The following is a 24,269-nucleotide window of genomic DNA, read 5'->3' as shown; positions in this document are numbered from 1 at the left end:
ATTTTTTATCTTTCTTATGTAACAGGGAGGCTGGGAAATGTAGTTCTTTTAGCGGGGTACTTGGCCACCTCCAACAATACAGACTTTTTTTTCCCCCAGTCTCCAAAGGCTTTATTAGCAAATATGCTCTACAAAAGAATGATCAATCCTGTTGCTTCTAAGTCCATGGAATGAAGAGTTGTGTTCAGGGACACACCAAGCCGTGCTGAAAGAGACTGCTGCTGTGTCTACCTCTTATTCATGGACCCTGTGATGAGCACAAGACTTGTAGTCAAAAATTTCTTCAGGCTTAAACCATAGGCTGATTTCTTTTTTAGCACTTTTTACTGAGTCACTGTCATAAATTATGTTCCTGCCAACCTGAATGCAGAAGTCCCCACAAATGGTACGTGGCTTAGAAGCCACTGGATTGGTTTCCCCCCAGCATCACTCAGCGGGTCTTCACCACATTCAGTGCCTCCCAGACCATGGTCACGGCCAGCCCTGAGTTCAAGTACTTCACCAGCCTGGGGAAAGAATGGGTGGTCTTTCAGGTCAATGTAGTGCTGCTTCAGCTGTTCCTCAGAGGCCAGGAGGAACTTCATGGCCACGAGGTGAACCCCTGCTGCTGGAAGTGCTTGATGATGTTGCCCACCAGGCTGCGCTGCACGCCATCCGCTTGATGGCGATGAACGTGCGCTCGAGGTTGGCCCTGGTCCGGGAAGCTGGCGAGACTGGGCTGCTGGGCTGCACTGTGGGAGCAGAGAGCTACAGCAACCACCACACCTGGGAGCCGGTGGGAGGAGAATATAGGCTTTTTTGGTGGGGCTGGTGGGAGGCGCAGGGGGTTAGAAAGATGGGAAAATTACATTGGATGGGTGACTGGAAGTTTCTGCCACAGAAGCCAATAGGGCTTTTAAAGGGGCAGTCTAGCAAATCCTGTTAGCCAGAACCATCACCCCTGAACTCTCCCAGTCTCCCAACAGACAGTCTGTAGAAGCAGAAGATAGAGAGGGAAAGGGAGGGATAGGAAGATTGGCTGGGAATTCCTGGTGAGATGTTACTCCCTTCCCTCTCTATACTTGTCTTTACCACCATCTGCCTCATTTCCTTTCCTGCCCCCTCCCACTACTTTTCTTTGCATTGGGGGCTGGGGCACCCCAATACAAAGAAAAGTAGAGGGGGGGCAGGAAGGGGGACTTCTAGGGCAGGAAAAAGGAGGACTGATTCCTCATTGTCCAGGGATTCTAGGAAACTGGGGACCTGTGGTTTTCCTGGAGCTGCCAGTGTAGAAAAGTACCAGGAGTGTCACTGGGAGATTCTAAATCCTGATAGTTGTCACCCTGCCACACCTCACATCCTCCCAAGTTTGATAATGTATGTGAATTGCAGAGACCAGTGACTGTATCACACTAGGAGGTTTCTGGAGTGGCCTGGACCAATAGATGAGAAGGAACAGTGATGAGGTGTGCCTGACAAAAGATGAGGACACCTGAATACCTCTCAGCCTTTGTCGCCTGGAAAAGGTCATCACAGACCTTATAAATAGGAGCTCAGAGGTTAGATGGGGAGGAGCTCGGAGGCTTTTTTTGTTTTTTGAAATGGAGTCTGGCTCTTGTTGCCCAGGCTGGAGTGCAATGGCATGATCTCAGCTCACTGCAACCTCTGCCTCCCAGGTTCAAGTGATTCTCCTGCCTCAGCCTCCCAAGTAGCTGGGATTACAGGCACCCACGACCAAGCTTGTATGATTTCTTATTTTTAGTAGAGACGGGGTTTCGCTATGTTGGCCAAGGTGGTCTCGATGTCTTGACCTTGTGATCTGCCTGACTTGGCCTCCCAAAGTGCTGCGATTACAGGTGTGAGTCACTGTGCCTGGATGGAGTTGTGTATAAGGTCACTGGGCAAGTAAAGTCATTCCTGCTAGAGAGGGCTTGAAGACAGAGAAAGCTGCTTGGGTGGAAGGGAGCTAAGGGTGCTCCTCTGCAAGGGATCATCAGTAACAATGGAGGATCAAGGTAATGTAAATATGGCTCAGGACCACCATGCAGCATGTGAAGCAGCAAGACAGAGCAGTTCCCAGCACTAGGCTGCAGGTCACTCACATCAGGAGCCTCTGTCTTCCCTGCACTCCAGCCCAACCCTCAATAGGAAATGAAGCCTTGAAGAGAGGGCCATGGTGCAGAACATCTTGGAACCAGACCATGCCTCTCACCTGCACCCCAGGTATTGAATGGGAGCTGAGTGAATGAGCAGACTCAGGGTCTGCCACTCTTAAGCCCCTTCAGTAACAGGTCTGGCCTGTGCCAGGGCTGAGTAGGGAAAAAGGGAGGAAGAAATAGGGCTTACATAGAATTCCGATCACAGGGCTGGGTGCCATGGCTCACGCCTGTAATCCCAGCACTTTGGGGGCCAAGGTGGGTGGATCACCTGTGGTCCAGAGTTTGAGACCATGCTGGCCAACATGGTGAAACCCCATCTCAACTAAAAATACAAAACTTATCTGGACATGGTGGCACACCTGTAGTCCCAGCTACTTGGGAGGCTGAGGCATGAGAATTACCTCAACCTGGGAGGCGGAAGCTGCAGTAAGCCAAGATTGCACCACTGCACTTCAGCCTGGGGAACAAAGCGAGACTCTGTCTCAAAGAAACAAACAAACAAACAAAAAAACTAGCTGGGCATGGTGGGTAACGCCTGTAATCCCAGTTACTCTGGAGGCTGAGGCACAAGAATCACTTCAGCCTGGGAGGCAGAGCTGAGATCTTGCCACTGTGTCCCAGACTGGGCAGCAGGGCGAGACTCTGCCTGAAAAAAAAAAAAAAAGAAGAATTGAGATCACGGATTTGGACTGCAGAAACTGAGCTTTAAATTATCAAAGTGACAGGAAGATTAGGAAATCTGCCCAGAATGTTGGTAAGGAGTACACCAAAATGATTTGACAGGGCATATTTAAATGCACTGAGAGAAGAAACATAATAGATCAATACTGAACTAAGATGAATCAAGAAACTGGTTATAACAAAAGTAACTGACTTTCTTTTGAGCACTCACAAATTGCTGTGGGACACTGAGTAAACCTTGCATAGGTCATCCGTCTTCATTCTCAGAATAATCCGTTTTACAAATGAGAAAACAAACAGAGGCTTATAGGGATTAAAAGTCTGCCCTTTTAGCCACAGCACTCTCCTGCTTCATAAAATAGCACATACCATGTCCCTGGTGCTGTGCTAAGCACTCAGGACACATCATCTAGACCCATCCTCTCAGCCATCCTGTTGAGAGGCTTATTCTCCTTACTTATCAGACACCTACAAGAGATACAGTAACTTGCTGTGATACTATATACGGGCAATCAGGGAAGCTGGGAGACTCATGCACGCCACCGTCCTTGGAGATGAATTCTACCTAGATCCTACCTGCTCTCAGGGTCCTGACAGGTGGGGAAGATACGACGACTGTGCTGCAAGGGAAAACATGGTGGGAGTCGCAGAGTTCCCACGGAGACAGCACCATGAGAATCTCCAGGAAGAATGTTACTGAAGGGAAAAAGTAAACCCTAAATTTCTTCAAAACTCACAAACTGTTTTGGAAAACTCTGCACACAGAGAATGTAAAATGGTGTAGCTGCTATGGAAAACAGTACTGCAGCTCCTCAGAAAATTAAATATAGGGCTGAGCGTGGCGCCTCACACCTGTAACTCCAATGCTTTGGGAGGCCGAGTATGGAGGATTGCTTGAGCCCAGGAATTTGAGACCAGCCTGGGCAACATAGCAAGACCCTATCTTTAAAAAAAAAATTGAAAATGAAAATGGATCCTGCAATTCCATTTCTGGGCACATAGTCCAAAGAATGGAAAATAGAGTCTCAAAGAGGTATTTGCACACCCATGTTTATAGCAGCTTTATTCACAATAGCTAAAATGAGGAAGCAGCCTAAGTGTCCATGAATGAATGAGCAGATGAACAAGATGTGGTATGTATACACAATGGAATATTATTCGGCCTTAAAAAGGGATGAAATGCTGACGCATGCTACAACATGAATGAATCATGAGGACATTATGCTCCATGAAGTGAGCCAATCACAAAAAGACAAATGCTGTGTATTGCACTTCTATGCGGTGCCTACGGTAGTCAAATTCATAGAGGCAGAAAGTACAATGGTGGTGGCCAGAGGTTTGGGGAGAAGGGAATAGGGAGTTGTTACTGGATGGGTACAGAGTTTCTAAGGTGAAAAGCGTGCTGCAGATTGGTTAATAACAGTGTGAATGTCCTTAACACTACTGAATTGTGTTCTTAAAATGGTTAAGATGGAAAATTTCATATTCTGTATATCTTAGCATAATTAAAAATAAGTGAAAATTTCTGTACACAACAGGTATTTATGACCAACTGGACACTGGCCTCTATTTTTATTTCTTAAATATTCTGTTATTTGAAGATCACTTGCTCACTGCAGGCTGACACACAAAAAAATAATTGCTTTTGGCATAAAAGTCATATTTCAGTTTGTCTTCCCTGATGCTGACTCATTTCATTTGGGCTAAAAGCTGCATTATGTAAATGAAATTTGTAGAATTTCATGGGGAGGGGAAGGAAGAAGGAATAATTTGTCTGTAAAATCTTCTTTCTCCTCTGAACCACTCTAATCTAATTTCTGGCTTGGAGTAATGCATATGCTTCCAGGAATCACTGAATAGATCTGTCTTGGTTTTGAGACAAATGTAAGCATTGGGACATACCAGCATATACAAGGGCATACAATTTACAACTATTATCCCAGAATGAATTTATGATTACAGGGAGTTATAACTGCTGTGTTTGTCCTGCATTTTTGAGGCATTGCTTACATATGGCAGGGTGAATGCATTACATTTCTTTTTATTTATTTCTTTTTTTATTTATTGCATTTTAGATTTTGGGATGTGAAGAACATGCAAGATAGTTGCATAGGTACACACGTGGCAGTGTGATTTGCTGCCTTCCTCCCCTTCACCTATATCTGGCTGCCGCGGTCCAGCTGTGCAGGGTCCAGGGGATCCCCAAGGGGCCTGGGCGTCAGCGGAAGAAGGAGACAGCACGACTTGCAGGTTGTGTCAACCAAAAGATGTGTGTGTGTGTTTATTACAGGCAATTCATGGTTTTTATGCTTTTAATTTTGGCAGGTGAACAGACAAAACAAGAAATTCAAACATCAACAGGCTTTGTAGTTACAGTTCTGTGCTTCAGAAAATGACATTGTACTATGATTCGCCAGAAAAATCAGAAGAGTTTGTTTCAAAAATGATTCCAAGGAAACGTTAGATATCTACATTCTACTGTTTTTAATTCACTTTCCTTTTTTCTTAAAGGTTATTAATTTATGATTAACTTATGTTAGACATTATGCTTTCATAGCTAAATGTTAAAGAAATTATAAAACAGGTTAAGAGCTAAATATTGACCAAGTGATAGACATTGTCTGTTCTATCTTCAGGGATGAGTGGATAGTCCCTGGAGACAATAACAACAAACATTGGCAATGTATACTGTTAACTATGGTTACAGGTGGGGGTCAATGGAGTTTAGACCACAAGGTAGAGGACAGCGTGGAAATTCATGAACTTACTTTCTTTAACTGTTTTAGTGCAAATATTTTTGTTGTTTTGTTTTTATACGCCAAGGAGACCCTGTTCTAGCAAGCCCTTCCATAAATGTTTGGGAATGATAAAGGACATGGACACTGCCTATATTAACCATTTTCTTTCCGTCCTTGTTCTTTACTTCTCTATAAGGTAGAGAAGGATCAGTAAGTCTAATTATTTTCCAAATAACATTTGCTCCTTAGGGGGATACCAAAATTTATTCCCTAGCTTATAAACTACCCAAGGAAGCCCCTGAGCAGTGGGAAGTAGATTTCTAAGTTTTTGTTCTTTCCTTATTTTTCTTAATTCTGGGAACAGGTGTAGGGGTGACTGGCTCCTGGAGCAGTTCCACCTGTTGCAATTCAAGCATAAACTGCTTTATATCTTTAGCGAATTTAGGGTCTTTCCTCAAGATATCGAGTATACTGTGGCGACATCTGGGGCCATTAGTAGTAATGGGGATTTCTGAGGTGCTAGGAGTGTCAGTGGAAAATTGGGACTCTAAAGTGACATCAGCCGAGTACACAATTTTTTGATTAGCAAGAAAAATGATTAAGCAGACGATTCCCAAGAACCCACTGATCCCCCAAGAAATTGTATCCCCATGCCTTGTCCTTTTCCAGGAAAGAGTCTTCCTTGAAGCTCGTCTCCCCATATTCAGACTTTGTCAAGCAATTGGAAAAGGACGCGGCATCTGGCATTTCTCCCCGTGCTATCTCTCCCCAACTCCCCACCCCCCGCTGTACCTCCCCTATTTCCCTCCAACAGACCCCAGAGTGTAGTGCTCCCCTCCCTGTGTCCATGTGTTCTCATTGTTCAACACCCGCCTATGAGTGAGAACATTCGGTGTTTGATTTTCTGTTCTTGTGTCAGTTTGCTGAGAATGATGGTTTCCTTGTTCATCCATGTCCCTACAAAGGACACGAACTCATCATTTTTGATGGTGCATCATATTTCTAAATAATCATTGATTATATATCCTTAAAAGGACACGTTCAAGTCAACTATTCATTCTTTCTCTTCTTAACGGGGGTTCCAGAAGTCTCGAGGTTGAGGGCTTAGAAAACAATGTTAGGAAAAGAGAAAGGGGAAATTAGATGTATGTTTCCTAGTCCCACTTGACCTTGTTCCATTTAATTCCACAGACGTACTCATTCATTTAACAAGTATTTCTTGATTTATTTCTGTGGACCAGGCACCAAGGCTATCCGCAACAGCAAACAAGACAGCCATGCTGCCTGCCCAGTGGAGTTTGAGGTCAGTTGGGAAAGACAGACCTGATGACAAACAAGTGTGTGAAGTGTTGTGAATCAGGTTGGAGGCTCTGCCCTGACTGGGGGGCTGGGATAGACCATGAAGTTTCCCCTGCGGAAACAATACTTCAGTTGAGACCCAGTAATGAGATTACAAGACAGTTTGCTTACAGGTTTCTGGAATCCTTGAATTTTAATGTTGGGTGAACATTTTGCCACAACTTTTTGCTTGTATGAGACTTTGAAAAGGAACCCAGAATAATGTGAATTTCTATATTACGGGTCAGCCAATTAACAAACAGCTATTGCCGGGCGTGGTGGTGTGTGCCTGTAGTCCCAGCTATTCAGGAGGCTGAGGGTAGAGGAGCTCTTGATTCAAGGAGTTCTGGGCTGTAGTGCGCTGTGCCCAGCAGGTGTCCACACTCAGTTCGGCATCAATATGGTGAACTCCGGGGAGCAGGGGACCACCCAGTTGCCTAAGGAGGGGTGAACCGGCCCAGGTCAGAAACGGAGCAGGTCAAAACTCCCGTGCTGATCAGTAGTGGGATAGTGCCTGTGAATAGGCACTGCACTCCAGCCTGGGTAACATAGTGAGACCCCGTCTCTATTAAAAAAAAAAGAACAAATAAATAAATAAATAAACACCAATTGAGCACCTTTAATGTGTGAGTGCTCTGGAAGATGTGTGAGGTGTCTGGGCCAACTGAGAAACTATTTTGATATTTGAAATATGCAGGACTGATTAAATGGAAGAGAAGGACAAAAGAAAAAAAAAGAACTTGGTGTCCATAGGCACTGACTAGGAGGATTAATTGATAATAACTTCTGGGTGTAAGAAACTTATTCCAAACCATTTTCTCATATGTTAACCATTTTTTTCCTTTTTCAATGAGTGTATAGGGGAGGCAGGACAACAATTTTCTCCATTTTATAAGAAAGGAAACAAATAGTTTGGGGATTAGTTATTTGTCCCCCAAACTTCCCAAACTAGGATTAGAACCCAGGCCTTTTGACACCAATCCAAGGTCCCCTCCACTCTGCCACCTTGCCTCTCCATGCTTGTAAGGAACGAAGTAGACAGCTGTTGTCCTTGCCTACTCAGCATTTCCTTTTTCTGACTTTGGATCAGGGAAGCCCAACTGTCCTTTTCCCACCTTCAGGCCTTGTAGTCCAGGTGGGGATAACCCCTACTCTGGGGTGAGCACATGGCCAAGAGGACTGTGACGTGTTAGTGTGAATTAGAAAAACTTCCCCCTCTCCTGTCACACACAGTCCTGCACCAGGACTAAGGCTTGGTGAATGCAGCCCTCGCTGGATTTCAGCCCCTGCTTGTTCTTTTTGCAATGAACAAGTTGCACAAATACTTGTGGTGGCTTTACTAATGATTGGGATGTAGCCAGTCAGGTTCTGAGATGTAGATCTGACCCAAGCCAGGTCAGAGACAGTCTGCTCCTTTGCTAGAATGACCAGGAAAGACAGGCTCTCTTCACATTAGAATTGTTATATTGGTGGCCATGCTTCCTTCAAGAGGGAAGAGACCACCAAAGAATTCAGTTTACAGAAAGGAAAGAAATATAATAGATGGGGCCGAGCGTGGTGGCTCACACCTGTAATCCCAGCACTTTGGGAGACCGAGGCGGATGGATCACGAAGTCAAGAGATCGAGCCCATCCTGGCCAACATAGTGAAACCCCATCTCTGCTAAAATACAAAAATTAGCTGGGCGTGGTGATGCGCAGCTGTAGCCCCAGCTACTTGGGAGACTGAGGCAGGGGAATTGCTTGAAGCTGGGAGGCGGAGGTTTCAGTGAGCCGAGATGCCACCACTGCACTCCAGTCTGGTGACTGGTGAAAGAGCAAGACTCTGTCTCAAAAAGAAAAAAAAAAAAAAAAAAAGAAAATATGACAGATGGAAAAAGAAATTGTGATAACATTGAGCACCGTGCTTGGAGCCAGTGCTGCTACCCCTGAACTCAAGTTCCTGGAGGAGGGGACTTTGCTTAGTACTTTTCAAAGCCTAGTAGTGCCTGGCACAAAGGAAGCAATCCATAAATATTTGTTGAACAATTGAGTTGATAAATTCCTTTTTTTTTTGTATCTAACTGGTTTGTTAGAAGTCTCAATTCACTGAGGAGTATAAATAAAAGTAACTATTTTTCCCAGTAACTGTTCTCTCATGTTCTCCTTTCTTACTGGTTAGCAATTTCCTTACAGCATGACTGGGTTGCAGTGGCTCATGCCTGTAATCCCAACACTTTGGGAGGCCAACGAGGAGCGATTGCTTGAACCCAAGAGTTCTAGACTAGCCTGGGCAACGTGGCAAAATCCTGTCTCTATCAAAACAAAAAAAAAGAAAACCCAGAATCTCGAGCAGATCCCACAATTTCCCAGGTAGAAAAATATTCTAGTATTCGTATTCAAGATTGGTTATCTGGGCACAGTGGCTCATTACTGTAATCTTAGCACTTTGGGAGGCTGAGGCAGGTGGGTAACTTGAGGTCAGGAGTTCAAGTGGTCTTGAACATGGCCAACATGGCAAAACCCCGTCTCTACTAAAAATACACAAGTTAGCCGGGTGTGGTAGGCACCTGTAATCCCAGCTACTCAGAAGGCTGAGGCAGAGAATTGCTTGAATCTGGGAGGAGAAGGCTGCAGTGAACCAAGATGGCACCACTGCACTCCAGCCCAGGTAACAGAGCAAGACTCCATCTCAAAAAAAAAAAAAATGATGGGTTACAAGCACTGTGTATTCCCAACACTAGGGCTTTCTCTCTCTCAGTCCTATTAATTCTTCTGTCAAATCAGGGTGGGGAGGTTATTGATGTGGCACCTTGGGGTCTTGCTTCTTTCAGAAACCCTTTCTTTCAAGAAGGTAGCTGGCCCCAAGCTACTAGTGGTCTCTCGGATCTGAGGAGCTGACTCCTTTATATTTTATATTTTCAGCTTTGGGCCTTTGGTATATATTCAGAACAACAGTAGAAATCGCACTCGCCAACCTGTTTATTAGGTTTGAGTTGGATCAAAAGCAATTCATATAGATAGGATAAATTTTAAAGAAATAGAATGGCATTTTGGCTATGGAGGGTGAATAACATATTCAAGATTGATTGAGGGACAATCAATCAATTTGTTACCCAGGCTGGAGTGCAATGGCGTGATCTCGGCTCACTACAACCTCTGCCTCCTGGGTTCAAGCAAGTCTCCTGCCTCAGCCTCCCAAGTATCTGGGACTACAGGCGCGCGCCACCATGCCCAGCTAATTTTTGTATTTTTAGTAGAGATGGGGTTTCACCACGTTGACCAGGATGGTCTCCATCTCTTGACCCTGTGATCCACCCGCCTCAGCCTTCCGAAGTGCTGGGATTATAGGCGTGAGCCACCGCACTCAAAAAATTCCGGCCAAAAGCTTAGAATTTCTATCGTAATCTATCTAACGGTGCTTTTAAAAAAATGAATCTGTGGTGTGAATGATAAACAAAGGTGAAGAGAACCTGGAGGTTGCTAGGCTACTGAGAATCTATTTTGATATTTCAGATGCCATGCTGATTAAAGAGAAGAGACTGATAAACAAGAAAGAAAGAATTTGGTGTCCATAAAATGTTTTGAGGTCCTAAATCACAAAGAGCTTTAATACTTTTTAGAAAAGCCAAGGCATTAAGACATCTTGATGTAGTATAAAGATGGTATTACTGATACAGAGGCCGAGTCATATTCACTGAAGTGTAAATTTCGCCACATATCTATGAGTTACAGGGCTGCATATAGAGTGGCCCATAATCATTTATTCCTAAAAGGGCCATACGTAGGTAGAGGTTGATGCAGGCAGATATTTCAAATTAATCTTTTCCAGTGACTAGGCTTGTTTATCAAATAAAAGAATTTGAAATCCATGCCCATGTAAAAATGGAATCTGGAATGTGAATTGACTTTCCGATTTGGTTTCTGCTATTACTCATTCCCATGCATTAGCAAGTAAATGTAGAAAATCCAATAAATAATTTACGAGTTTTTTGCTTGGGAAGCATTATTTCCTAATCTGAATTCAATGGTGTCTTTCATTTTATTTTTGTTTTTAAGATGGAGCCAGCTGGGCGTGGTGGCTCATGCCTGTAATCCCAGCCCTTTGGGAGGCCGAGGCAGGCAGATCACAAGGTCAAGAGATCGAGACCATCCTGGCCAACATGGTGAAACCCCGTCTCTACTAAAAATACAAAAAATAGCCGGGCATGTTGGCATGTGCCTGTGGTCCCAGCTACTCGGGAGGCTGATGCGGAAGAATTGCTTGAATCCAGGAGGGGGAGGTTGCAGTGAGCCAAGATTGTGCCACTGCACTCCAGCCTGGCAATAGAGCAAGACTCCGTCTCAAAAAAAAAAAAAAAAAAAAAAAGAGATGGAGCCTCACTCTGTCATCCAGGGTAGAGTGCAGTGGCATGATCTCTGATCACTGCAACCTCTGCTTTCCAGGTTCAAGCAATTCTCCTGCCTCAGCCTCCCGAGTAGTGGGGATTACAGGTGACTGCCACCATGCCTGGCTAAGTTTTGTATTTTTAATAGATACAGGGTTTCACCATGTTGACCAGGTTGGTCTTGAACTCCTGACCACAGGCGATCCACCCTCCTTGGCCTCTCAAAGTGCAGGGATTACAGGCGTGAACCACTGGACCCAGCGATATCTTTCATTTTAGCAACAGGAAGAAAAGTGCATGACAAACACTACTGCTCAGGCTTGATTTTTATTACTCATTCTGGTTACTTGAGGAACAAAAGTGGTTCCTTAAATACTTAATACGTGGAATTTCCCCTTTAGATATTTCAGGCATAGTTTTCTCCTGTTGCATAGTAGTCTGTGAAGAAATGAAATTAGGAAGAGAGCCTAAGGGATATCAAAGACTCAACTACATCACATCACGGACACTGCACACATTTACACCATTTAAGGAAACCTTTTTCTTCTTCCTTTTTTCAATCTGCTTTCTTAGGTTGAAAACAAAATCTTTTTTATCTATGATGTTTTGTTTTTAAAGATTACTACCTGAGCACTCATTTTTAGGCAAAATATCGGCAACTCCTGCCCTATTGGATTTGACTCATTATTGGTATAATCCCAAAGTTACCTTCGTTTTTAAGTCATTTATTTATTTATTTTTTGAGACGTAGTTTTGCTGTTGTTACCCAGGCTGGAGTGCAATGGTGTGATCTCGGCTCACCGCAACCTCTGCCTCCTGGGTTCAGGCAATTCTCCTGCCTCAGCCTCCTGAGTAGCTGGGATTACAGGCGTGCGCCACCGTGCCCAGCTAATTTTTGTATTTTTAGTAGAGACAGGGTTTCATCTTGTTGACCAGGATGGTCTCGATCTCTTGACCTCGTGATCCACCTGCCTTGGCCTCCCAAAGTGCTGGGATTATAGGCGTGAGCCACCGCGCCCGGCCCTGTTTTTAAGTTATTATATTTGTAAAGAACAGTTCTGTAGTTACAGAATCTCTGGATAAGTAAATGTAATATAAAGCAGAACCCAAGTAGGGTAACTTTATATATCTATATAAGCATAATCAGTATATCTTTACTCTCTAACTATATTTAAGCTTTATTTTACATGTCTGACGTTGAACATCAGCTTTTTCATCTACACATTGAATTTTGGTCAGATTTCTCTTCATTTTCCCAGTCAACCAGGTTTGACAATTTAGAATAATTGCTGCCTGTTCTTTATTTTCCAGAAGTAATGTTGTCTATATATTGAGTGTTTATTCAGTGCCAAATTATATGTTAAGATTTTACATAGAATATTTTATACCCTCACAGCAATTATTTTAAGTTTATACTGTTATTATTCACATTTTATAACTGGGGAAAAAGTCTTACAGAAATTAAGTGACTTACTCAAGGTCAAAGTCATATGGTTAGTGATGGAGCCAGGATAGAAAGCCAGGAATGCAATGCAAGAGCTTATGTTCTTTGTTTTTTGTTGTTTTGTTTTGTTTTGTTTTGTTTTTAGAAAGTGTCTCACCCTACTACAGAGGCTGGAATGCAGTGGCAGTGGCATGATCTCAGCTCACTGCAACCTCTGTCTCCTGGGTTCAAGCAATTCTTCTACTGTAGCCTCCCAAAGAGCTGGGATTATAGGCATGCACCACCATGTCTGGCTAATTTTTGCATTTTTAATAGAGACAGGGTTTCACCATGTTGGCCACTCTGGTCTCAAAGTCCCGATCTCAAGTGATCCACTTGCCTTGGCCTCCCAAAGTGCTGGGATCACAGGTGTGAGCTACCACACCCAGCCAATTCTGTATTTTTTATAGAGACGGGGTTTTGCCATGTTGTCCAGGCTGGTCTGGAACTCTGGCCTCTATTGATCTGTCTGCCTCAGCCTCCCCAAGTGCTGGGACTACAGGTATGAGCCACCATGCCGGGCTGGCAGGACTGTTTATGAGGAGACCTCCCTTCCTGGTTTTTGGATGTCTGCCTTCTCACAATATCATCACATGGCCTTTCCTTGCTGCATGTTGGAGTTGCGGGGAAGAGATCTGGAGTTTCATTTTATAATACGAATTATCAGGGCCCTATCCTTGTGACCTCTTTTTAGCCTTAACTATATCAGGGCCCTATCCTTATGACCTCTTTTTAACCTTAATTATTTACGTAGAGGTCTCATCTCCAAATACAACCACACTGGGCATTAGGGCGTCAGCATATGAATTTTGGGAGGAAATTTCAGTTCATAACACTGATTTAATTAGACAACTTTAAGGAACCTTCTCTAGAGATGTTGTTGTGACTTTGGATAGTTTTCATATGAATTTTTGTATAAAGGTAAGTTGTATAAGAAAAGAGGCTCATTTGTCTTGGTTACTGTTGTATTCCTAGAGCCTAGTACAAGGCTTGGCACATTCTAAGGGTTCAGTAAACATTTACTGAATGAATAAATGAATAAATCAGTGAATGGAAACTCTCTTCCGGCCTTAGAATTGAGATTGTGCAGTGATAAGAAAGAACTAATCCCAGAACTCTTTGCTGCCCATTTCTATTAAGAAAGAGAGAGAAGAAAACAGAATGTATTCGTTTCTTAGGGCTTCTGTAACAAAGTACCACAAACTGTGTGGCTTAAAATGACAGGAATTCACTGTCCCCGAGTTCTGGAGACCAGCAGTTTGAAATCGAAGTGTAGGCAGGCTGGCTCTTTCTGGAGGCTCTGAGGAAAAATGTCTTCATTGCTTCTTTCCTAAGTTCTGGTGGTTCATGAAATTCTTGGCATTCCTTGGCTCCAGGTAGATACATCACTCCAATCTCTGCTTCCATCTTCACGTCATCTTTTCTGCTGTGTCCTCTCTTCTTCTTATAAGGTCACTAATCATTGGCTTTAGTGTCCACTCAAATCCAGTATAATCCCAACTGAATTCTTAACTAATTACATCTCCAGAGACTCTATTTCAATATAAAGTTACATTCTAAGGTTCTGGATCTGAATTTCCAGGGAATCTACTCAACCCACTACAGGGAATCTGATAAAAATGATAAATGCAGGTAGGTTTCCATCTTAACTACAGAAACAAATTAATAACACCACCTGCTATACCTTGTGTAAGTCACCAAGGACGCAATTACTGAAATTTATACCTTATGTTATTCAACATTTATTATTGATGCCCTTCAATGAGGTATGAGAGAGGAGAGCAAAAATCTATCAAGCTCGTGATAAAATTAAAAGATAGAGCCTTCTATGAATAGAAATTTATTCTGACTGGGTCCCAGATGTTGGATTTAGAATGCACAAACTTTAAGAAATGATTATAAATATGTTCAAAGAATTAAGAATATATAACAATAAACGATAAAAATACCAAATTAAGTCAGTGTCCTGAAGGAGTGTGAAGGCTTAAGGATGCTGCAAACACACAGGCACACGCTGACCCACAAAAACATGCTTAAAAACTAGCACAGGAATTGAAATGACAAGTGAAGACATATTTGTATAACCAAAGAAAAGTGAGATAAGAGGAACAGAGGAACAAACATAGAGAAAACAAGTTCTAGGCCGGGTGCGGTGGCTCACGCCTGTAATCCCAGCACTTTGGGAGGCCGAGGAGGGTGGATCACGAGGTCAACAGATCGAGACCATCCTGGTCAACATGGTGAAACCCCGTCTCTACTAAAAATACAAAAAATTAGCTGGGCATGGTGGCCCGTGCCTGTAATTCCAGCTACTCAGGAGGCTGAGGCAGGAGAATTGCCTGAATCCAGGAGGCGGAGGTTGCGGTGAACCGAGATTGCGCCATTGCACTCCAGGCTGGGTAACAAGAGTGAAACTCCATCTCAAAAAAAAAAAAAGAAAAAGAAAAAAGAAAACAAGTTCTAAAATGACAAACATAAATCTAAGTATACCAGTAATTTTTTGTGCTAAATTTTACGGGACTAGAAACTCCACTCATAGCCAGAAATAGTAACATAAGATTAAGAGTATATTTTTATCCATAGAAACAACTTTGTATTTAAAATACAAGAGATATAAAGTAATATAATGGTAAAAGATATATGATGCAAACAGTAACCATAAGAGATCTGGAGATATTATATTTAAAAATGTTTTAATGCAAGAACTATCCTAGAGGCTGAGAAGAACATTTCATAATGATAAAAAGGGTTAGTTCATCAAAAAGATACAGCATTATAAATATAATTGCACCTAACTACAGAGCCCCAAACTATATGGAGGAAAAACTGACAGAATAAAAAAAAAAAGAGAAAGACTATTCAGTAATTATATTTGGATATGTCAGTATTTCTTCTTTAAACATATTCTGATGGCAATTGATTGAAGAAGTTGTTACCAGTGGAGAGGAATGTCTGGGTTATAATAAACGGTTGTGAAGACCTAGGTTTTATTATGCAGATAAAGCATCCAGCAGGCATTAGAGAGAAGACTGTAAATGTTTCTTATCAGACATAAGGTTTGTATTAATGTTGATGCTGGAGGAGTATAGTGAGGCATGTCCAACCCCTACTTCCTTTCATGGCCTGAACCAGCCTTTCAGGTTAAATTTTAGAGTGCTCTGGCTGAGGAGAAAGTCCATTCAGATGGTTGTGCAGGAGGCTTTTGAATTTCATTTTTGGTTTACAGGTCAAAGAAAACATCACCAGGGAAATTATAAAATATCTTCTACTGAATGAATATAAAATCAGAACATATCAAAATTGATGCAGGTAAAGCTATATTTAGAGGGAAATTTATAACTTTAAAAACTAGAAAGGAAGATTTTAATAACCTAGAAAAATTAATTAAGCCTCCACCTTAAGAAACTACAGAAAGAAGAGCCAAACTAGAATGAAGGACTAAAGACCACAACAGAAATCAATAAAAAGGAAACAGCAAAACAACAGAGAAAATAGTGAAACTTATAGTTGATTTCTTGAAAAGATCTACGAAACTGATAACATTTTAGCCAAATGATCAAGAAAAAAAAGAAAAGACAGAAATTACCAAAATTGGGAATAAAAGAGAAAGTATTCTGAGCCCTACAGAAATCAAAAGGCTTATAAAGGAATATTTTGAGCAACTATGCCAACAATTTGTCAACTTAGATGAAATGGGCAAATTCATAAACAGAAATGATCAATGTAGACTCAAAAAGAAATTAGAAAATTAGATACAAATCAGTGAAAAACATTAAAATATTTAATTAAATTATTTTACAATCTTCTTCAAAAGAAAGTCCAGGCATAGATGGCTTTACTGGGAACTCTATTAACATTTAAATAATTAATAATACCAATCCACTAGAAATCTTTTCAAAAATAGAAGAGAAGGGGGCACTTTACAGCTCATTTTACCCTGACACTAAAAGCCACAGACAAAGATATCACAAAAAAACTGTGGAACAGTACTCCTCATGAGTAAATGCTAAAATTGCTTCAATAACAACAAATTAAATCCAGTAATGTACAAAAGGATTATATACTATTACCAAGTGTGGTCAGTTTATTACAGGAATGTTCTTTAGCTTAACATCTAAATATCAATTACTGTAATACATATATTAATAGAATAAGCCAGTGGTCAGCAAACTATAGCCCCTGGGCCAAATGTGGCATGACATTTGTTTTTCTAAATAAATTTTACTTTTACTGGAACAAAGCCAAGCTCATTCGTTTACATATTGTCTATGATTACTTTCTGCTACAAAAGCAGAGTTGATTGGTTGCAACAGAGCTCATATGGCTCACAAAACCAAAAATATTTACTGTGTAGCCTTTTCTAGAAACTGTTGCTGACCCCTAAAGGAAAAAGTCATATAATCATCTCAATATACACAGAAAAAGCATCTGATAAAATTGAACTACTATTCATAGAATTCTTAATAAACTAGGAATAGAAGAAAACTTTCTTACTTTGACAAAAGGCAGCTACATAAACCTATGACTAACAACTTGCTTAAAGGTGAATGACTGGATGCTTCCTTCCTAAGATTGGGTACAAGACAAGGACGTACACTCTCACCACTTCTATTTAACTTTGGACTGAAGGTTCCAGCCAGTGCGATAAAGTAGGAAAATAAAAATACAAAAATAAACACAAAACCAACTGCAAAGGAAATGAAAACAATAATTACATTCACAATAGCATACAAAGAATGAAGTATTCAGAAATAAAGTTAATGAAAGAAGTACAGGACAGTACACTGAAATTTACAAAACATTGTCGAAAGAAATTAAGACCTAAATAAATGGAGATATGTCCATGTTTGCAAATAGGAAAACTCAGTATTGTCGTGGTGTCAGTTTTCCCAAAATTAATCCATAGATTCGATACAATTTCTATCTAAATACCATCAGGGTTTGCTTTAAAAAAAATTGATAAGATGATTCTAAAATTTATATTTTAAATCCAAAGGACCAAGAATAGCCAATATGACTTTGTAAAAGAACAAAGTTCAAGGATTTACATGACTTCCAAATTTCAAAATTTACCATAAAGCTAGAGTGGTATTGACATAAAAATAGATGTATAGCTGGGCATGGTGGCTCACGCCTAGAATCCAGCCTGGGTAACAGAGTAAGACCCAATTTTTTTTTTTTTTTTTTTTTTTGAGACGGAGTTTCGCTCTTGTTACCCAGGCTGGAGTGCAATGGCGCAATCTCCGCTCACGGCAACCTCCGCCTCCTGGGTTCAGGCAATTCTCCTGCCTCAGCCTCCTGAATAGCTGGGATTACAGGCCCGCGCCACCATGCCCAGCTAATTTTTTGTATTTTTAATAGAGATGGGGTTTCACCATGTTGACCAGGATGGTCTCGATCTCTTGACCTTGTGATCCACCTGCCTCAGCCTCGCAAAGTGCTGGGATTACAGACGTGAGCCACGGCGTCCAGCCCAAGATCCAATTTTTAACAACAAAAAAATAGATACCGCAAACCAAAAATAAAATTCTAAGTTCTCCAGCCAATGGAATGGACCCCTCCTCTTGGCCAAGGGCATTTTACTTTATTTTATTTATATTTTTGAGACAGGATCTCATTCTGTCACCCAGGCTGCAGTGCACTGGTGCAGTCTCAGCTCACTGCAACCTCTGCTTCCTGAACTCAAGCAATTCTCCAATCTCAGCTTTCCAAGTAGCCAGGACTACAGGCACAGGTCATCACGCCCTGGCTAATATTTATATATGTTTTGTAGAGACGAGATTTTGCCACGTGGCCCAGGCTGGTCTCAAACACTTGGCCTCAAGCAATATTCCCACCTCAGCCTTCCAAAGTGCTGGGATTACAGGTATGAACAACTACACCGGGCTAGAGCATTTTAAAGTAAACCTGAGGGCCGGGTGCGGTGGTTCACGCCTATAATCCCAGCACTTTGGGAGGCCGAGACAGGTGGATCATGAGGTCAAGAGATCGAGACCATCCTGGTCAACAAGTGAAACCCCGTCTCTACTAAAAATACAAAAATTAGCTGGGCATGGTGATGCGTGCCTGTAGTCCCAGCTACTCCGGAGGCTGAGGCAGGAGAATTGCTTGAACCCAGGAGGCGGAGGTTGTGGTGAGCCAAGATCGTGCCATTGCACTCCAGTCTGGGTAACAACAGCGAAACTCTGTCTCAAAAAAAATTTTTTTAATTAAAAAAAATAAAGTAAACCTGAAACACTAGCTCAGGCTACAGTGGGAATGGGTGGTCAGACATGCCTCATTATACATTCTTCCCTTTGGAATTCGGGCACAGCTGACCAGCATTAACATATAAACAGCGACCTTCAGACTGACAGAATACTTTTTAGGTCTGATATGCTCTGAAGGCTGCTACCTGGAGGCTTTATCTGCATAATAAGAATTTTGTTATCCACAACCCCATATCTTAACCCAGACACTCCCTTCTGTTGATTCCAAGTCTTTAGATAAATCTTTCAACCCATGGTGAATCAGAAAATATTTAAATCCACCTGTGACCTGGAAGCCCTAATTTGAGTTGTTGCCCCTCTCTGGACCGAAGCTATGTACATCTTACAGTATTGAGTGATGTCTTATGTCTCCCTAAAATGTATAAAGGGAAGTCTGCCTAAAATGTAGCCCAACCACCTTGGTCACATGTTGTCAGGACTCTCGAGGCTGTGTCACGGGCATGTCCTTAACATTGGCAAAATAAATTTCTAAATTGATTGAGACCTGTCTCAGATACTTTTGGTTTACGGTACATAGATGGAAGGAATAAAACAGATAATTCAGAATTAAACCCGTGCATATACTGTCAATTATATTCTGATAATTGAAATCAGAAAATGAACTGAAATCTTGCACCAAATTAATACCAACTTTCTTATCGGACCCCACCACTTACCCAAAGATAGCCTTTGGGTTGGGGGTTTCTAAGTATAGTGGGACCATTCCATGGTCACCAGAAAGATGTTACAGGGCCCCAGCACTTACTGGGAGTTTCTGCACTATAGTCCCTTCTGGGTTGCCAGAACGATGTTACCGGAGAGGGGTCCAGATCTAGACCCCAAGAGAAGGTTTTTGGATCTCACACAAAAAAGAATTCAAGGCAAGTCTGTAGAGTGAAGTGAAAGCAAGTTTATTAAGAAAGTAAAGGAATATGGCTACTCTATAGACAGAGCAGCCCTTGGGGGCTACTGGTTGCCCATTTTTATGGTTAGTTCTTGATGATATGCTAAATAAGGGATGAATTATTCATGTATCCTTTTTTTAGACCATATAGGGTAATGTCCTGATGTTGCCATGGCATCTGTAAACCATCACGGCACTGGTGGGAGTGCAGCAGTGAGGATGACAAGAGGTCACTCTTGTTGCCATCTAGTTCTGTTGGGTTTTAGCTGGCTTCTTTACTGCAACCTGTTTTATCTGAAAAGTCTTTATGACCTGTATTTTATGCCAGCCTCCTATCTCATCCTGTGACTCAATGCCTTAACTATCTGAGAATGCAGACCAGTAGTTTCAGCCTCATTTTACACAGCTGCTACTCAAGATGTGCTCTGGTTCACACGCCTCTGACATTACCCTCTCCCTGTTATAAGATAACCTTTAATCTTAAGGGTTGCAGAGGGTTGTAGATTCATCTTCTGTAACTTCTTCATGCTGAATAGGAGCAATAATATTCCTACCTAACTATGAGAGTCTCTTGTATTCAGGGTAGAAAGGAGCTTGGTCAGAAAGCATCAGTATGGTGAGGGAAATTCATGACTCAGAGTTCTGACAAAAAGTAGTATCTGGAAGATTCATAAGTGTTTAAGAAAATGAGTAAGCTTATCCTTATTCCTATACAAAAAGTACAACAGCAATGCATTCCACAACAGTAAAGCAAAAGAAATAAAATTTTTCCAAGTAAACTAAATTAGAGGGATTTCCATGAACTGGGCAGCTGTTGGAACCAAGCCGACATGGGGTCGTTAGCTGATTCCAATATGTGTTCAAAATTAAAATACTGACTTAGATTTTTACATTACCCATCCCTCTTGTTTCTTCTGAGCAGCAGTCAGGTATCGCTGGTGGGTTCACAGGAATAAGCAGGGTTTGTTATTCACGTCCAATAGTACTGATGATTAAGTGCATTTAATAAAGAGATCTTTGAAACAGGCTTTGTGTGGGCAACAAGGCCTTTTTATTTCTCACTGGGGTGCAAGCAGGCCGAATCCAAGAAAGGAAAAGGCGAAGGGGGTAAGGTGGGAATTGGCTTTATAGGTTGGGGTAGTTTTTTGGAGGGCGGGGTGTTACAGAGTAAGATCACAAGCTCAGTTGCAATGGCAGGGTTGGAAGAGAGGTATTTACATTATCATAACAGTTAAGATGTCAGGGTGTGTGAGAGGTATTTACATTATCATAAGAACAGTTAAGATGACAGGGTTGGGTGAGAGGCTTGTCGGGGAAGCTCGGATGGGCGATTAGGGACAATGGCGAATGAGGGGGGGGAAGGGGAGACACCAGCCAGGGCATGCAGGGCTTCAGACTTTTGGGCTCCAGGTTTGCATATGGAGACCTGACATTCCTGTCTTTTTACATATAGACAGAAAGAATTAGAGAAAGGGGGGTGATGACAGGTTTCTGGGGGTGAGGGTGAAGTTTCTTAAGGCTACTTCGTGCTTAACAGGGGACTGCACAGACCCTAAAAAAATTTTTTTGGGCGGGGGAGACAGGGTAGAAGTGGCAACAGGACAGGTATGCAAATAAGGAAGGTTTGAACAATACCTTTGGCCTTAAAAATGCTTAAGTTGCTGGGGGACTTTGAGGCAACGCGCGATATTGTGGGGTTGTTCAGAGCAGCGTTTGCCAATTTGTGATAGCCTGGAAGCGGTTTTGTATGAATTGGGGGACTAAGCAGAAGATACAGGGTCCGAATAGGAGAAGAAAGATGGGTATTAAAGAAGTAAGGATTGGAAGGAGCCAAGACATCCAGGTAGAAAACGGCCAGGCAGGTTCGGCATAGGCGTTTGCCTGGTTAGCAAACTTCTGGGCCCGGTCTTTGAGTTTTTTTATATTATCATACAGTAGGCCAGATTGGTTTAAGTAAAAACAACGTTCTTCATTTGGAAATATATTGAGTCCTCCGTTTTCTGCAGTGAGTAAGTCGAGGCCACAACAGTTCTGAAGGACAACTGCAGCCAAAGAGTCAATTTGAGCCTGAAGGGCAGACAAGGTATATATGTATCTGTAATGCTGGGAGGGAAATCAGTAGGCTGCGAACGTGACAGAGGTGGTGACCCCTGCTATGCAGTTGTAAGGCCTATCGTGGAGGCTGCAAGCCCTATTCATACCAGGAATGGAATTAGTTGTACAGCTCTTTTTTGTCAGGTAGGTGTCATTAGGGGGCCAGGCAGTTTTCCTTACCATTGGCAAATTGGATTTGAGGAATAAGGAAGACTACAGTACAGGTCCCTGTCCAGTTAGTAGAAAAACACATATAGGTAGAGAAGCCACATAGGAAGAAAAGGCCTGAGGTGAGGCAGAATTGAAAATGCAGGGTGAAGAGGTGAGAGGGAGTATTGAATGGGGAATCAGATGCCCAGATTCCTAAAGATCCAGCAAGGACAGCAGCTGTTAGGGGTTGAAGGGGAGATTGGTGCGGCAGCTGGGTAGTGGAAGTGGTTTGATTTCATAATGTATGAGGAAGCGTGTGGTGTCACCAAATAGCTTGCTACTCACATTTGTAGGGATGGGTATAAATAAGCCTGATGAAGGACCAGGAGGAGAATCTGAGGCACAAGGAGAGGGTAACCAAGGATGAAGTGAGATACAGGGAAGGTGTTAGCCTAAGCAATAATGACTGTCAATGTTTTTGAGATTATTAGTAGTGATAGAGGGTTTGTCAGTGAAGCGGAGTAGTTATGCCCCCACAGGCATGTTAATATGTGTGTCCGGGCTTTGGAGATGAAGGGTAAAGGCGCATTTAGAAGGTGGAAGGTTACCTAAGGGGATTCCAGTGGTTCGTTGACAGAAAATGCATAGAGGGGCAGGAGTGGGGATAGCTGTTTGTGTAGTGAGGGATCCTAGTATGGGCGGAGTGGAGTTGATAAGAGGTGAGAGTTGCTGTAAATAGGTGCGGAGGAGCTTGTTTAAAAAGTAAAGAAGCTCTGTAGGAGGGTAGAGCAGGGACTATCAAAAGAGGTACGCAGATGTAAGGAGACAGGAGAGGTAGCCCAAGCAGCCAGCAAGGCAGGAAGGGCGGTATAAGAGGAGAAAGCAAGGGAGATACAAAGGCAGCAGTCTCTTGCCAACGATGGTTTGGCCTCATTGAGGAGAGAATGAGTTAGACTGATAGGATGTAAAAGACAACTAGGAAGGGGTAGAAAGCGACAGACTCTCTAAGAATAAGAGTAAGTAGGAAAGTAAAACAGGGAACTTCATTAGGGTGAAAGAATTGGAGTATTCCTAGCTACACATTGTCATTTACCCACTCTAGAAAGGAATTAAGGGTGGCGTCTCTTGGGTAGAACCAGGAGATGTCAGCTAGGAGGGCTTACAGCAAGAGTGAGAACCTACCATACAAACAAGTGCAGGGCATTTAGGGTCTAGACTGCCCTTCAGGGGTCTGAGTGAACCTAAGGGAAGCAGGGGAGAGTACCTGTGACTTCCAAAAGGAGGTGGATGGGCTAAGTTGGTCATCTGGTGGGCACAGTTTAATCCTGGAGCGGTGAACCCAGTGGGGAGGGTCTTGCAGGCGGACAGCAGTTGGGGTAATGTAGGCAACCAGGTAAGGACTTTTCCACTAAGACTGTAGAGCTGGATGGGTTAAGTCCTTGAGCAGTACTGATCATTGGCTAAGAGGTCCTCATACGTCTGGGTATCTGGAGTGGGTAAGAGATTAGCAGCTCAGCGAATTTCCTGCCTCGTTTGTTGGAGAACTAGAAGATAGTCTCCAAGAGGGCTGGAGTCTGCAAGAAGGTTGGGCCCGATAGAAAGGTGCAGCCATACAAAAGTTCAAATGGGCTATACCTGGTGGGTTCCCGGGGAGTGGCACGAATTCGGAGAAGAGCAATAGGCAGAAGAACTACCCAGTCCTTTAGTTGAAGGGTGACTTTTGTAAGATGTGTTTTTAGAAGGCCATTAGCTTTTTCTACTTTCCCTGACTACTGAGGGTGGTAAGGGGCATGGAGATTCCATTGAATGCTGAGAAGCCTGAGAGACTGCTTGGGTGATTTGGCTAATGAAAGCAGGGCCATTATCTGATTGCATGGAAGTAGGCAGGCCAAACCGGGGGATGATACCATGTAATAGGCAAGAAATAACAGCAGTAGCCTTTTCTATTCCAGTAGGAAAGGCTTTAATCCACCCTGTGAAGGTATCCACCCATGTAAGAAGATATTTAAATTTTTTGACACGGGGCATATGAGTAAAGTCAATTTGCCAGTCTTGTGAGGGAGTAAATCCTCACACTTGATGGGTAGGAAAAGGAGGAGGTCTTAAAAATCCTTGGGGGTTGGTAGAGT

At 42.5% G+C, this 24,269-nt stretch overlaps 1 protein-coding gene and 1 pseudogene across 1 annotated transcript in view; one reads left to right on the top strand and one right to left on the bottom strand.

Moving 5' to 3' along the window:
- The window catches only part of SOX30 (SRY-box transcription factor 30), an 80,782-nt gene that overhangs the window by 19,893 nt on the left and 36,620 nt on the right, over positions 1-24,269 (top strand). The gene's annotated exons all lie outside the window — the stretch shown is intronic.
- On the bottom strand, positions 235-12,512 carry LOC100415539 (nucleoside diphosphate kinase B-like; annotated as a pseudogene).

Source organism: Callithrix jacchus, chromosome 2 (genome assembly GCF_049354715.1).
Source record: "Callithrix jacchus isolate 240 chromosome 2, calJac240_pri, whole genome shotgun sequence".
NCBI lineage: Eukaryota > Metazoa > Chordata > Mammalia > Primates > Cebidae > Callithrix > Callithrix jacchus.
This window is presented reverse-complemented; position numbering and strand designations above follow the sequence as displayed.